Here is a 13103-nt window from a genome sequence, read left to right on the forward strand (position 1 = left end):
CTCTGCGGGGGGGGTGTAACTCCGTCACTGGTCTGTGGTTCTGCTGGGAGTGCCCAAGGGACGTGGGACCAAGGCTTATCAAACAGATTTGATAACCCCCTCCCGCTGCTATCAGCCACCTCCACCTCAAATAATCCACCTGGACAGCAGGATTACTGCAGCACAGGGGGAGGTGCTGACGGGGCAGCGCAGGTCCGTGGCAAAGGCTTCCTGTTGTGACTCTTGTGGAGAGCCTCCCCAACCCCACTTATCACGAGCTTTTGCTTAGCCTTGTGGCTCCTTTGCTGCAGGAATTCACATTAGCTCTGCTCTTTCTTTGTGGCACTTCCTGAAGCTGGACACCCGCTGCCCAGGCTTTGACCCACTTCCCTGCTGCTGTGAGCTGTTGCTGTATTTTCGCCGCCACGCGTGGCATGCAGAGCAGGGAGAAACCTCCCCCTGCTCCTTGGCGATATCTTGGTGTAGCAAGGGAAGGAGACTCCTTCCTTGGGGGGTCTCTTTCCTGAACTGGTGTGTTTCGGGGACGGCTGGTGCTTTTGCTCCGTTAAAGCTGTTGGTTCCTTGCCCCCAGCGCTAGCAGGGGTTTTGCTTGCGAGCAGCCCCCTCCGACGAGGCTGGCCCGGGGTCATCCTCAGCCCTCCAGCCAGGAGGAAGTGGGAGTCGCTCCGCGCGTCTCTGCGGCAAACCTGCTGGTCCCCACGTGCCTCGTGAAATGGCAGCACCGCTGGGAAGGAGTGGGTTCGAGCGAGGGGCCGAACCTGATCCCGTCTGTGCCAGACGCCTGAGGATGTGTCTTGCCAGCGGCACCATCTGTCGCTAGGCTCTTAGCTCAGCGCTGCCCTCCTTACGCCTCCCGGGGAGGGATTTCAGGTTCCCTCTAGCTGCGCAAACTCGCCCAGCGCGTACTTGGCAGCTGGGGGAGGCTGGGGCACAGCGCGGCGGCCGCTGGCCTCCGGGTGCACGGGGCTGGCGTCCCTCTTCCTTTGCTCTAATCCCCTTTTCCCCGCAGCCTCCAGCGCTTGCCTGGGAGCACGAGCCGGTTTTGCTTGCGGCCCGCGTGGGCAGCTGCGGCAGCAAAGGTCAGCGGCAGCGGGTTTGCCCCCCCGGCAGCTGCGAGCGGGGCTCGCGCGGCGCCGCAGTCGGAGCGGGGCAGGGTTATTTTCAGCGCTGCCACCCAGGATGTAATCTTGGCTGCCTCCTCTTCTTCTCACCGCCACCTCCTCCCCCTCCTCTCTCTCTCTCTCTGTCTTTCTCTCCCCCCCTTTCCACAAATGATCAAAAATAGTGCCTGTGGTGTTAAATTTCTCACTCTGTAGCTTATTAAAAGACTCTAAATGCCTGACGCTGAGCCTATTTGAAGCTCAGCCGACTTCCCAGTTTCTGAGCTGCTCCAGTGCATTTTTCTTCCCTTCCCCTCTCTCTCTTTTTTCTCCTTTTCTTTTTTTTTCTTAAAGGTCATACGTTACGCTGTGCATAAGCAAAGCCTCAAAGTCAGAGTGAGTGCTAATTAAAACGTCTCGGGAATAACTGGGGACGGAACGGCTTCGCTCCCTCTTCCGTTCTCTCTCTCTCTCTGCTCTCCGTCCCCAGTTTCTATTTGTGGCTTGCGTGTGCCTCTCGACACATGCAGCCTCTCTCTTTCCGACGGAAGGTGGCTTATTTTTTTCATCTAATGGAAGAGCGTTGGCGAGGCCGGGAAGCTGGGGAAACGGCCAGCTGCTATTTTTAGGATGGGAAAAAAGTGTCTCCGTCAGCGTCCTCTCACCAGCTCTTCCCGCTGCCTCCCGCCAGCTCCGGCGAGGAAGGGCGAAGGGGGGGGATGCGGGGAGGGAGGGGGCGGCGGGGGTCCCTGCCCTGGCCCAGCTCCCCCCACGGCGTGCCCCTGGCTGGGCCCCTGCGAGGCCGTGTCGTCTCCGAGGGCTGCGTTGGGGGGAAGCGCCGAGGGCACCTCCGCGTCTGCGGGGTGGGTGCTGCTGCCTGGGAGATGGCCCAGACACCGTGGGGACATCTGGGCTCCAGCTGTGCCCCGTGAGGCATCTCTTTCTGCCCGGGCAGGGGCCCTCGGGCCGCGGGGCGAGGGCTTGTACCCAAAGCCTCCTTGGCCTGCCCTGGGGGCTGCCCCCCCTCCCTGCTGCGGGGAGGTGAGCAGCCGCCCCCGGGAGCGGGCAGCCGTCGGGCCCGAGGTGCAGAACGGAGCCGCGCTCGGCGGGGACCCCCTGCGCCACCGCCTCGAGCTGCAGCCCCGCTCGCCCGGCCCCACGGCGGGGGGACACGGGGACACGGGGCGGCGCGCAGGGACGTTCCCGCTGCTCTTCCTGCTTCCTCCTGCCGCCGGGCGTGCTCGCTGCCCTCCGGAGCAGGGTTTCTTTTCCATGGCCTGGGCTCAGCCTCTCCAACCTGCCCCTGTCCTTTCCCATCACCGCTAATTATCGGGATGGTTGCGTACAGAGCGGCGTTATCCTCCTCCCCCGGCTCGCTGAGCCGAGCTCTCGGCTCCCTCTGCCCACGCTGGGAGCCACCATCAGTCACGTCCCGCTGGATGCCGTGAAAATGGTCTCCGACTCCCCGCTTGGCGCAGGAGACGTGCGGCTGCATCTAAATGGGCGGCGAATCCCTTCCCGCCGGCGGCTCCCGCGGGGTGCTGCGATGGGGCTGGGGGCCGTGGAGACCGGACCGCGCGGGGGCCTGGGCAGCCGGGGCCTTGCTGCTGTGGGGGGGGCAGAGGGGGGGGCGAGGGTCGCAGGTCTGACGCGGGCTGCGCGTGCGGATGCGGCAGGTGAATCCTCCCCGCTCCTTTGTGCGCGGCCGGGCACGGCTCCGGGCAGCGTTCCCTGCTCTGGAAATGGGGAAGCCGCCGGGCTGTCCTGGCTGCCACCGGCGCGGTGCTCCGGGGTCCTTGACCCAGTGCCGGTGCTTAGCCTGGGGGGCCGCAGCCCCCCCGAGGGGCCTCGGGCTCGAGGCCCTGGGAGGCAGCGGGGGGAGGCCTTTCCCTGCCGCTTCCCGGGTGGCAGAGCCGAGGCGGCCCCACGGCGGGGTCCTGCCGTGGCCGCTCTCCGCCGCGGCATCCCCGCTCTCCGCCGCGGCATCCCCCTCTCCGCGCGCGGGGGGCCGTGCCGGTTGCCGGGGCAGCGCGCGGCTGGGAAAGCATCGGAGCAGAGCGCGGCGGTGTCATTGCAGGGTGCCGGGATCTGTTTGTCTCCGGCTTCCAGCCGCCCCGGGGCGGGGTGGGCGTGCGAGGGAAACGCTAACGCGCGCAGGGAAGGGCTGCCTGGAAAATGGCGTGAGCGGGGCGGGGGGGCCGGGGCGCAGCGCGTGGCCTTCGTCCTTCCTTTCCGCGAAGGGCTCTCGCTCATGACTTGCATCTTCTGCTGCCAGATGGAGGGTGGGGAGCCGGGCCGGGAGCGCTCGGAAAGGGAGGCATCGCCGTCGCTGCCGGCCTCGGCCGCGTCTCTGCTGCCGGGAGGTGATTTCCGAAGGGGCTGGGCCGAGTCTCCGAGCGCTGGCGTCCCCTCCCCGTGCTTGGCCACATGGTGTTTCCACAGTCCCACCCAAATCCCAGATGCAGGGGAAAGGTTTGTGCTCTCGACTCCATGCAGGAAAAATAACCCCAAGCCCCACCGCAGCCCCGAGGTTCCCCGGCTGGACTGACTCATCCGGCAGGGCCGCCGCTTCCCTGCCCCGGCCCGCGGTGCTCCGCATCCCGCCCGGCCTCTCGCGGCCGCCCCGGCGCTGCCCCGCGTCCCCGGTGCCCGCGGTGCGACGCCGGGAGCCGGCGCTCGGGGAGCCTCCCCGGGGCGAGGTGCCGCTCCCGCGCTAGCCGCAGGCCAGGACCCTCCCCGGGCTCCCGGGGGGCCGAGCGGCGGCCCCCGCCCCACGGTGCACCCGGGAAGGTCGCGGAGGTGCTGCCGGCGCTCGCCCGGCCGCGTCCTTGGGCCACGTTGCCCTTGGGTGGCTCGAAGGCTGCATCCGCGCAACTTCCTTCTGCGGGGGGAGCGCGGCTGTAATGATTAACCCGCTCTGCGTTAATCGTTCCGTCCGGCAGCCTTTTTCCTCCCGGTTTCCAGTACTGGAAAATGCTCCTTTTCCGCCGACCTCCCACGCACGCTGCCCCGTCCCCGTGGCGGGAGCATGGCAAGGCTCGGGGAAAATCCCCGCTGGCTCCTGGCACCCGTCGCCCGTCTCCCCCCGAGTCTCCCCAGCCACCTCCGCGGCCCCCCCGGACCTGGGCGCGGGAGCGAGGGCCGCCGGGCGTCGCAGAGGGCGGCTGTCGTGCCGGCACGACGGTGCTCGTCCCGCAGCGCGCGGGCCAACAGCCTCGGCACGCCGTGCTGGCGAGCGCTGCGAGCCCTCGGCCCGGGGCGGTTCTCTGCTGGGGAAACTGAGGCACGGAGCGGGCGAGGCACTTGCAGGCTTGCCGGCTGGGGGACAGCGGGGACGGCAACGCGGGCGGCCCAGGCCCTGCCGCGGCCGCAGCAGGGGCAGCGCGTTGCCCGGGGGTCCCGGGGGCCGCGGGAGCAGCCCTCGCTGCGGGCTCGCGCTCCCGTCCCTGGAGCTGGGCCCGACGCCGTGGGGCGCCTGGGGGGCTGCTCGCCGGGGGGGCCGAGCCGGGGCCCCCCGCCCGGGGCCGTGACCCGCGGCAGGGCAGGGGGAGGCCCGGGAGGAAACGGTTGCCAGCTGGGCTCGACGCCGGCTACAAAGGCGGCCCAGAAAGCCCGAGCGGAATGAGGTGGCGCCCGGCCAGGTTCCCACGGCGGCCCCGGTTAAGAAAATACACCCGGAGCTGCCGGCGGTTGCCACAGCGACGGGCCGGGTGCCACGCGGCGGGGGGGCCCGGCGGGCCCAGGTGCACCGGCTCCGGTGCCGGCCCACATAGGAGCACCCCCCCCCCGGACCCACACCGTGCCCCCCCCGTGGGCCGGGCACCCCGCGCGGCCGCCGCGGAGCCGGGCGCGGACGGGGCAGGGAGCCGCGCTGGCAGCCGCCAAAGGCTCCTGCTCCGGTTCCTGCTGCCCCCGCCCGCCTTTGATGTGCCGGGACTTCGCCCTTGGTAAAGCTGGGAGGTTCCCGAGGAGCTCCCGGCCGGAGCCCCGGCATCCAGCCCCGCGGAGCTGGCTGGGGGCGGCGGGGACCCGGGACCCCTCGCGCTCAGCCCCCCCGCCCGCGCCGGCCTCCGGCTGCCTCCGCTGTGCTCCCGGGCCTCGGTGCCCCGCGGCGGCCGGGGGCTCCCCGTGCCCCCCGCCCGCCCCAGCCCGCTTCCCCCTTCCGCGGCGGGAGGAAGCGGCCGCAGCTGGCTGCCGGCGGCGGGGCCTTTCCTGGCGGGGCCGGCGCCGCGCTGGGGCCCGGGCGGGGGGGCCGGGGGGGGGGGCCGGGGCAGGAGGCCCTCAGGATTGAGGCCCGGCGGGACGCTGGAGTCGCTTCTGCCACCGCCACCTTGGGCGCCGCCGGCCCCGAATGGGGACACTGTGCCCCGGCCCCGGGGGCCCGGCGGCTGCCGAGCCCGACCCGGCTGCTCCCCCTCGGCCGGTCCCGGCGGGGTCCCGGCGAGCGGGGCCGGGGGTGCCGCCGCGGGGGCCGGTGCAGGCAGGGCTCTGCGTGCCCCCCCTCCCCGTCCCGCCGGCCGCCCCCTCCCTTGCCTGGTCGGGCCGCGGCAGCTGCTGCGGGGCGTAATGACGGGGCGCGCCTGCCCCGGGGCGGAGAGCGCCAGGCGCGAGGGCGGCTGCTGCCACCCAGCAAGACGGGGCCGGCCGGGCGCGGAGCTTCCCCGCCTGCGGCCGCACCTGCGTGGGCCGCGCGGACCTGGCCCCCCTCCCGCTCCCAGCCCCGCCGGCTGCCTCGCGTCCCCGCTCCCGGCGGGCAGGCCGCTGCAGGCAGGGCCCCCCGGGGCCTGGCAGGGCCGAGCGGGGCTGGCCCCGTCCCAGCCGCGTCCTGCGCCCACCGCCTCGGCCCCGGGGCACCGCGGCGGTGGCCGCTGCAGCCCCCTTGACGCCCCCGGGCTGCCGCCCTCCGGCTGTGCCGGCACCGGGGTGTTTGCGCCGCTGCGCGACATTCCCGGCCCCGCTCGGCCCTCGCCGCTGCTCCCACGCGGCCCCGCGTGCTGCCTGGCCGGAGGGGCCCCGGCCGCGTGTCCCCAGCCAGCCCGGGGCACAGCCCGCTGCCGCAGCACGCGGGCCGCCGGCGGGGCGTGAGAAAGCCGCCGTGTCCCGCAGCGAGCGGAGCCGGTGGGGCCCCGACAGGGAGGCACGTGGGCGCGTGCTGCTCGCTCGCCGGCGGCCCCGGTGCCCCCGTCCTTCCCCGCTGCGCCCCGGGCCGGCGAGCCCGGGCTGCTTGTCCCCGGCTCCTGGTTCGGGAGCGGTGCCGGGTGCCTCCGGCGTGGGGAGCACGAGCACGAGCACTGCGCCGGGGAGGCTGGGCGGAGGGGGACCACCCTCGGCGGGGGGCTGCAGGGACGCGGCCGTGCAAACCCGCCACGGCCCCGGGGCTCCCGGACGGGGTGTGGGGTCGGTACCGCTCGCCCCGTCCCGAGCTCGGCGTTTCCGCCCCGGCTCGGGCGGTTCTGCTCGCCGGGCAATCCTGTCCCCCGTGCTGCAGCCAGCAAATTGGGAAATTCACCCGAAATTGCAGGGCGGGTTTGCGAGGGGGGGAAGTGGCAAGTGGAAACTTTGCAAAGGCAGCTCCGGTTCACCAAAGGGCTGTGGCGGCGGAGCCGGGGTGGGGGCTCAATCGCCTGCCTTGGGGAAGGCATCGCATGTGAAAGGGGAGCTGAGCTCCTCGCTTTGAAGACTGCCGGGATCATCGAAAACAAAAGGCGACGCTGGGTCTCCGGGGCCGTTTTGCAGCAAGTTTCCCTTTTGCTTTTGTTTGGCTCTTGTTTCGCCAAACATCCCCCGAGCGCCGAGCACAAACCGGCCCTGAAGTCTCCCTGGGGTTGAGTCGGAGCGGTCGCGGTTTCCCCGCTGCTCCGGCTGAGCGGTGAGGAGGGGGCCGGGCTGGGGCTGGGGCTGGGGCCGGGGCCGGGCCGGGCCCGCGGGAGGCCAGGGGCTGCCTGGGGCGGGCGGGGGGGAGGCGCTGGGAGGTTACCCGAGCGCCCCGCGCTGCTGATGCTCCCAAAACCGCGGATGATCTAATCTCCAGCAGCGTAACCTATCGCTGCAATATCACATTTCCCCTCAAAACCTAATCCTACCGAGCGCACCCGAGGCCGGCTGGGGCCCCGCCGCTGCCGCCGCCCGGGCCCGGGGCTGCCGAGGGGAGCGGGGGCCGGCGTCCGGGAGCCCCCCCTGCCCTGCGGGGCTTCGCTCAGCCCGGGCGGCCCCGGGGCCGGCGCAGCCGGTCTCACCCGCAGAGACCCCGCGGCTTCGTGACCTGCCGCTCGGCGGGCTCGGCCTCCCGGCTGGCCTCCCCGGAGGCGCTGCCCTTCTCCGGAGCCCGTCTCCAGCTGGGCTTGGGCCTCGCTGCAGCAACCCCCCCCCCCGGGGCCGAGTTCTGGGCGTTAATTACGCCCTGCACTAGGGAGAAGGTGAAGCAAGGCGAGACGGAGCGAGCGCGGTGGCGGCAGCCCCAGCGCGGTGCCCCCGTGCCGGTGCCCGCGGCGGGCGGCTCGAGACCCGGCCCCGCACGTGTCTCCTCCGTAATTGCTGCTAACGAAAGCAGGGAGCTCCGTCTCCCGCCTGCCGGCCCGACGGGCGCTGCCGGCCCCGCTGCCCCGCTCCGGGGCTGGGACAGTGTCAGCCACCGTCGCCGCCTGCCCGGCACGCGGGGCCTTGGCGGGCTCGGGGCCGGGCTCCCGTCACGCCGGGCCCCACATGGGCCAGGGCTCCACGCGAGGCCGTAGGTGCTGCGGTGAGACGAAGGTCTAGCGAGGGCTTGCTCGGCTCGCTGTGATCCATCCGCCCATTATCTAATCAGAGCAGGGCATTTAAAAGGCCACAGTACGGCGTGAGTCACTTCCCCGATCGGTGCCTCAGTTTCCCCGGGAGCGCAGTGCAGGCGAGGCGCCGCGGCCAGCTCCCGCGGCACGGCACGTCTCGGCGCGGGGAATGCGGCCCGGCGGGTGAAGCCCCGGCCGGATTCCTCCGTCTATTCTTAGCGCCGGGGCTGACTCAGCCCGCGACCTCGGGCACGTCACTTCCTCCCCGGCCTCGGCTCCCCCGAGCTGGGACATGGGCACAGCGCGTGCGGCCCGTGCCGCGCCGGGCGGGTGCCCAGCGCCTGGCGAAGGTCGCGCCGGAGGGAGGACGCGACGCCAGCCCGGCGGCCTCGGGTAAAGCCTTGGATGCCGGGACGCCCCGGGGGCTGCTGGGCGCCCGTGCCGGCAGCCCGGGGAGCAGGTCCGGGGCCCCCACGCCTGCCTCGGGGCCGGCTTCGCCCTCCGCCTGGGCGCTGCGGGGCCGGGCCGGTCCCTCATCCTCGCACTGGTAGCTGCGGCACGCGGGGCCAGCTCGCCGCCCCGCCGCGATGTCCTGCCGCCGGTCCAGGCCGCGGCCCCGCGGGCTGCAGCGCATCCGTGGGGGTGACGCCGTGCCGGCCCGGAGCCAGCCCGGCTGCACCGGGATGCTGGGAACCGGCGGCCCCGGAGCTGCGAGCGGGGTCAGGCGCAGGGTGAACCGGCAGCGGCCCCACGGCCGGGCGGGGGTGACTCACGGCGGTGCCCCCACCCTGCGCGCCGGGCAGAGGAAGGGCCTGGCAGGCGGCTCCTGGCCGTAAACAGGAACCGCGGCACGGGGGGGGGCGCGGCCGGCCGGGAAGCGCGGGGGTGCGTGGACCGGTAACGGGATGTGTGCGGACGGGCCTGAGCGGGCGTCCGGCCCCGGCCGGGCTGCAGGTGTGTGCAGCCCCGTGAGCGTGCATGGGCGCGAGCGGGCGCACGGGAGCGTGCGTGCCCGGCGCTGCGTGTGCACGGGGTCGCGGATGCCCGCGTGCCCGGCGAGCGTGTGCCGCGGGCGTGGGAGCGCGCCGCCGGAGCGGGCACACACGCGTGCGCGGGACGAGGCCCGGAGGAAGCGCCGCCTCCCGTCCGCGGCCGCCGTTGGGCCGGGGTTTCCGGTGGCACAACCCGCCCTCGGGGCTTGTTTTCCTCCTCTCCGGTTCCTGCCGTTTCGGTCTGGTGCCGGGGAGGGCGTTCGGCGGGTGCTGGCGTGCGCGAGCGTGCAGCCGTCCCGCGTGCCTGCGCCGTCCCTCACGGCGCTGGGGCAGCCGAGCCCCGCGGGCGCAGGGGCTCCCCGTCCCCGTCCCCGTCCCCTCCGGAGCGCCGGCGCGGGGGCTGTCGGCGGGGGGGGCAGGCCGGGGCGAGCCCCTCGCGCGGGAGAGCTCCCCGCATTCCTGACGCGGGTCCAGGTGGAGCAGCGGGCGGGCGCGAGGGGGTGGGGATGCCGCCGCGCTGAGTGTGCGCGCGTGTGTCAGCGCGTCGGGGCACCGAGGCGGGACGCGCCCCCTCCCCGGGCCACCCCGGCGCCCGCCGTGCCCCCGGCCCTTGGCGGGGCGGGAGGGGCCCGATCCTGCCAAGCCTCCCGCCGCGGCACCGTCGCAGGCAGCAGCCCTGGTTCTGCCCCTCGCCACCGGCATCGGGGCTCGCCGCGTCCCGTGCCCCCCTCCCGAGGGGACGGGGCTGCCCCGTGACCCCCAGCTGTGCCCCGGGGGGGGGCCCCGGGACGGGCACACCGAGCCGGAGGGAGCTGGGGAGCGCCCCGGGGATGCTGCCCCCCAAGCCGCGTGCGCCCTGCAGAGCGGGGCTGGGCAGCCGGACTACAGCCCCCACAATGCACTGCGAAATGCCCTGGCTCCACCCACTGCTGGGGCCCCCGGTGCATTCTGGGAGCTGTAGTCCCCGTGGGCAGCCGGGGGCCGGGGTGGGCTGGGGACGGGACCCCGCAGCGGCGGCACTGCCGGCTGCGCCCGGCTCTCCCGGGAAGCCCTGCCGGGGACGGAAACGCTCCGTCCTGCCCACGGGGATGCCGGTGGCTCCGGGGCACCGCTGCTCCCCCCCGCCGCGGCCGGGCCCCGGCACTGGCACCCCATGATCCCCGTGTCCCGGCGGGATGAGGCGCGGACACGGCCGGGTCCGGATGAGGAGGGGAAGCCCGGGGGGGGGGGCAGCAGCCCCAGGACGGCGAGGCTCGGCGTGGGGCGCAGCACGTCACCCGGCACAGGCGGTGCTGCCGCCCGGCACGTAACCCCGCCGCAGGCAGCGGCCGCTCTGCCTTGGCCCCGCTGCACCGCGAACCCTCCGCGCCGGCCGCCGCCACCGGAGCCAGCGGGTGGGCTGCGTGCGTTTTACTTCCCCTCCCTTCGTCCCGTGAGCCGGGTTCACTGTACACCCGGGGCCGGCAACTTGCTTGAGCTTTTACAATAATTATAATAATAATAATAATTGCAATAACAATAACAACAACAATAACAACAAGCTGAGTTGTCGTCTGACTCCTGGTGCCGGTGATGCGAAGCAAACCAGCAAACGTCCGCAAAACAGCCGCGCAATGCTGGGTGGAGAAACGGGGCGGCCCGGAGCCGGGGGCCGGCGGAGGCCTGGCGGGCTGGAAGGGGCCCTGTGCTGCCGGGGAGGCACCGGGGAGGCACCGGGGAGGTGCGGGGCACCCGGCCGTGCCGCTCGCCCACGGGACGCCCGAGCCGGCCGGGCGAGGCGGCTGCCCCGTGCGTTTCACCGGGAAAAGGAGTCGAATCCCGGCCACTTCCCCGGGCCGGGGGGGTGGTGCCGGCGGGGGGAGCCGGCCGTGCGCCGGGGCTGGCGGGAGGCAGCTGGGCACAGCGGCGGAGTCGCTTGCCCCGCGTCAGCGGAGCCGGGAGCTCGGCGTCCCGAAGGGCCCCGTGAGCTCAGGGAGCTGAGAATAGCGCTGGCCTCACGCGGGAGCGCGGCCGCCCCGCCAAGTAGGGCCCCGCACCCGGCCCGCCGCCGCCGCTATATCCGGCGGCTTTCGCCATCCTTCCCGGCGCCTGGGCCAGGCCGCGTGGCCTCGGCTCACCGGAGCAGCCGGCCCGTCTGTGCCGCAGTGGAGCGACGGGAACAGCCTCCGGCTGCGCTCGGCGTTCGGGGGCAGAGCCCCGAGGAGGGACCGGGGCTGAGCCGCAGCGGGGCTGCCCGGCTCAGGGGGCAGGGCTGGGGCGGGCAGGGGGGCGGCAGGGAGGGCCCCCGCCGGGCTGCCGGGGCCGGGGCCGGGCACGGGGCTCTGCGGGGGAGCGGGGGCCACGCTGGGCCGCCCGGACACGCTGGCAAGGGCCACCGGGACACGTCCCCGCGAGCCGGCAAACACACGGTGCGATTGTGCGTTTCTAAGGACACGCCTGGGTGTTTACAGCCCCGCCAGCGTCACGACACAGGCACCGTTGTCCTGCCCAAGGCCGCCCCGCCGCCCCTGCCACGAGGCAGCCGCCCAGCCCGCCGGGCGGGGGTCTCGGCCGCGGCACCTTGGCCCCCCGCGCCGGCGCGGGAGGGCGGGGACGGCGGCTCCTTACTCAGCGCAGCGAGCGATGGCTCACCTGAGCGCGCCCTGAGTCACCGCTCGCCCCGGTGACTAAGGCTGAGCGGCTCAGCCCCGGGCTGTCCCCGAGGGGCCCCGGGGGCGCAGGGACCCCGGCGGCGGCCCCCACCGCGGCACCCGCCGGGCCGGACCCGGGCGGGCCGGGGCGAAGCGGCTGGGCTGCGCCCTGCTGCCGGGGTGTGCCTGCGCCAGCCCTGCCGCTGGCCCGGCGCCCGTGGGAACGCTCCCACTCGCTGCCGGCGGCTTCGCAACCGGGCCCCTGGCCGGGCCTGCCGCGCCAGCCCGCGAGCACAGCCGGGCCCCGCCGCCGGGCCCTGCCGCCGCACCGGCCGCTTGCAGCCGTGCCAGCTCTGCGCCCCGCGGGAGCGCGGCCGCTCCCCTCCCCGGGCCGCGGGGTCGGGGGAAACCGTGCGATCGCGGAGACCGGGGCCGCGGAGCCGCTGGGGCCCGACGAGCTCGAGCGCCGCTTTGCTCTGCAGCCGCCTGAGCGAGAAACTTCCCTTTTTCTTTTTCCCCCTTTCCGCGTCCTCCGTCTCAGCAAGGCTGCGGCTCTGCCCTAATCCCATGACCCCGCGACTGCGAGGGGAATGCAGAGACTTGTGATAAAATCCCTGCTTGCCAAAGCCGTGAAATCAGCCAGGAATTCAGTCCAAAAAGAAAAAAAGAGAGAAAAGACAGAAGCTGCTGCTTGGGGCTGGTGGGGGATTTCCCCATGGAAGGGAGGCCTGGGAATTCCCTTCCTTCGAGGGACAGGACTTCCAAGAACAGGCCCCCCCAAAGGTCCCGGGCTGCCGGCGCAGCCCAGGCGCAGCCCAGGCACGGCGGTGCCGCGGTGGTGCCGGCCCCCGGCCCCCGGAGCTGGTCCTTCCCTCCGGTGCGCAGTGCCGGGACCCCGGGGAGGGTCCCCTGGGGCCGGAGGGCGGCACCTCCCCTGCGCCGCAGCCCCGCAGCACCCAGCGGTCCCCCCGTGCCAGCCGACCACCCCGGGGCCGCCGAGCGCCCGGGGGCTAATCCGCAGGCCGGGTCGGCTAAGCGGATTGCGGGAGGCTGCGTGTGGCCCGCAGCGGGATTCGTGTAGGTATTTGCTCAGCGTCGCGTCTCCCAGAGCTGCTCGGCGTGCGGGGCTCAGCGAACGCTGCCTCTGGAGACGGCGGGAGCCTCTGGGGCCACACAGCAATTATGCCCAAGTCTGCCTGTAATCTCTAACGATTTATTCCCAGGGCAACACAATAAACTAAACACACAAAATCTAGGCTGCTGGGAATCCTTGGATCTCCCTGCTTTTGTCTCTGGAGGCTCAGGATACCTTCAGCCGCGCTTAGACCTGCCCGTGCCTCCTAAGGCACCAGCTCCTGGGGTCACGGGACGCTGGGCGAGACGAGCTTCCCCCTCGGAAAGGCGACGGAGCCGCTGCAGCCTCCCGGCGGGATGCAGAACGGGGCCAGGACCCCCCACGGCTGCGAGGGAGCAGCGGTGGTGGCGGGGAGGGGACACCCCTGCCCCCCCTTGGGGACAGCACGCTTTCCCTGCCCAGCCGAGCGGGCCACGCTCAGCCGGCGCTGGAGCAGCCGCCCCTCGGCCGTGGTGTCCCTCGGCCGTGATGTCCCTCGG

Source organism: Dromaius novaehollandiae, chromosome 25 (assembly GCF_036370855.1).
Source record: "Dromaius novaehollandiae isolate bDroNov1 chromosome 25, bDroNov1.hap1, whole genome shotgun sequence".
Lineage (NCBI taxonomy): Eukaryota > Metazoa > Chordata > Aves > Casuariiformes > Dromaiidae > Dromaius > Dromaius novaehollandiae.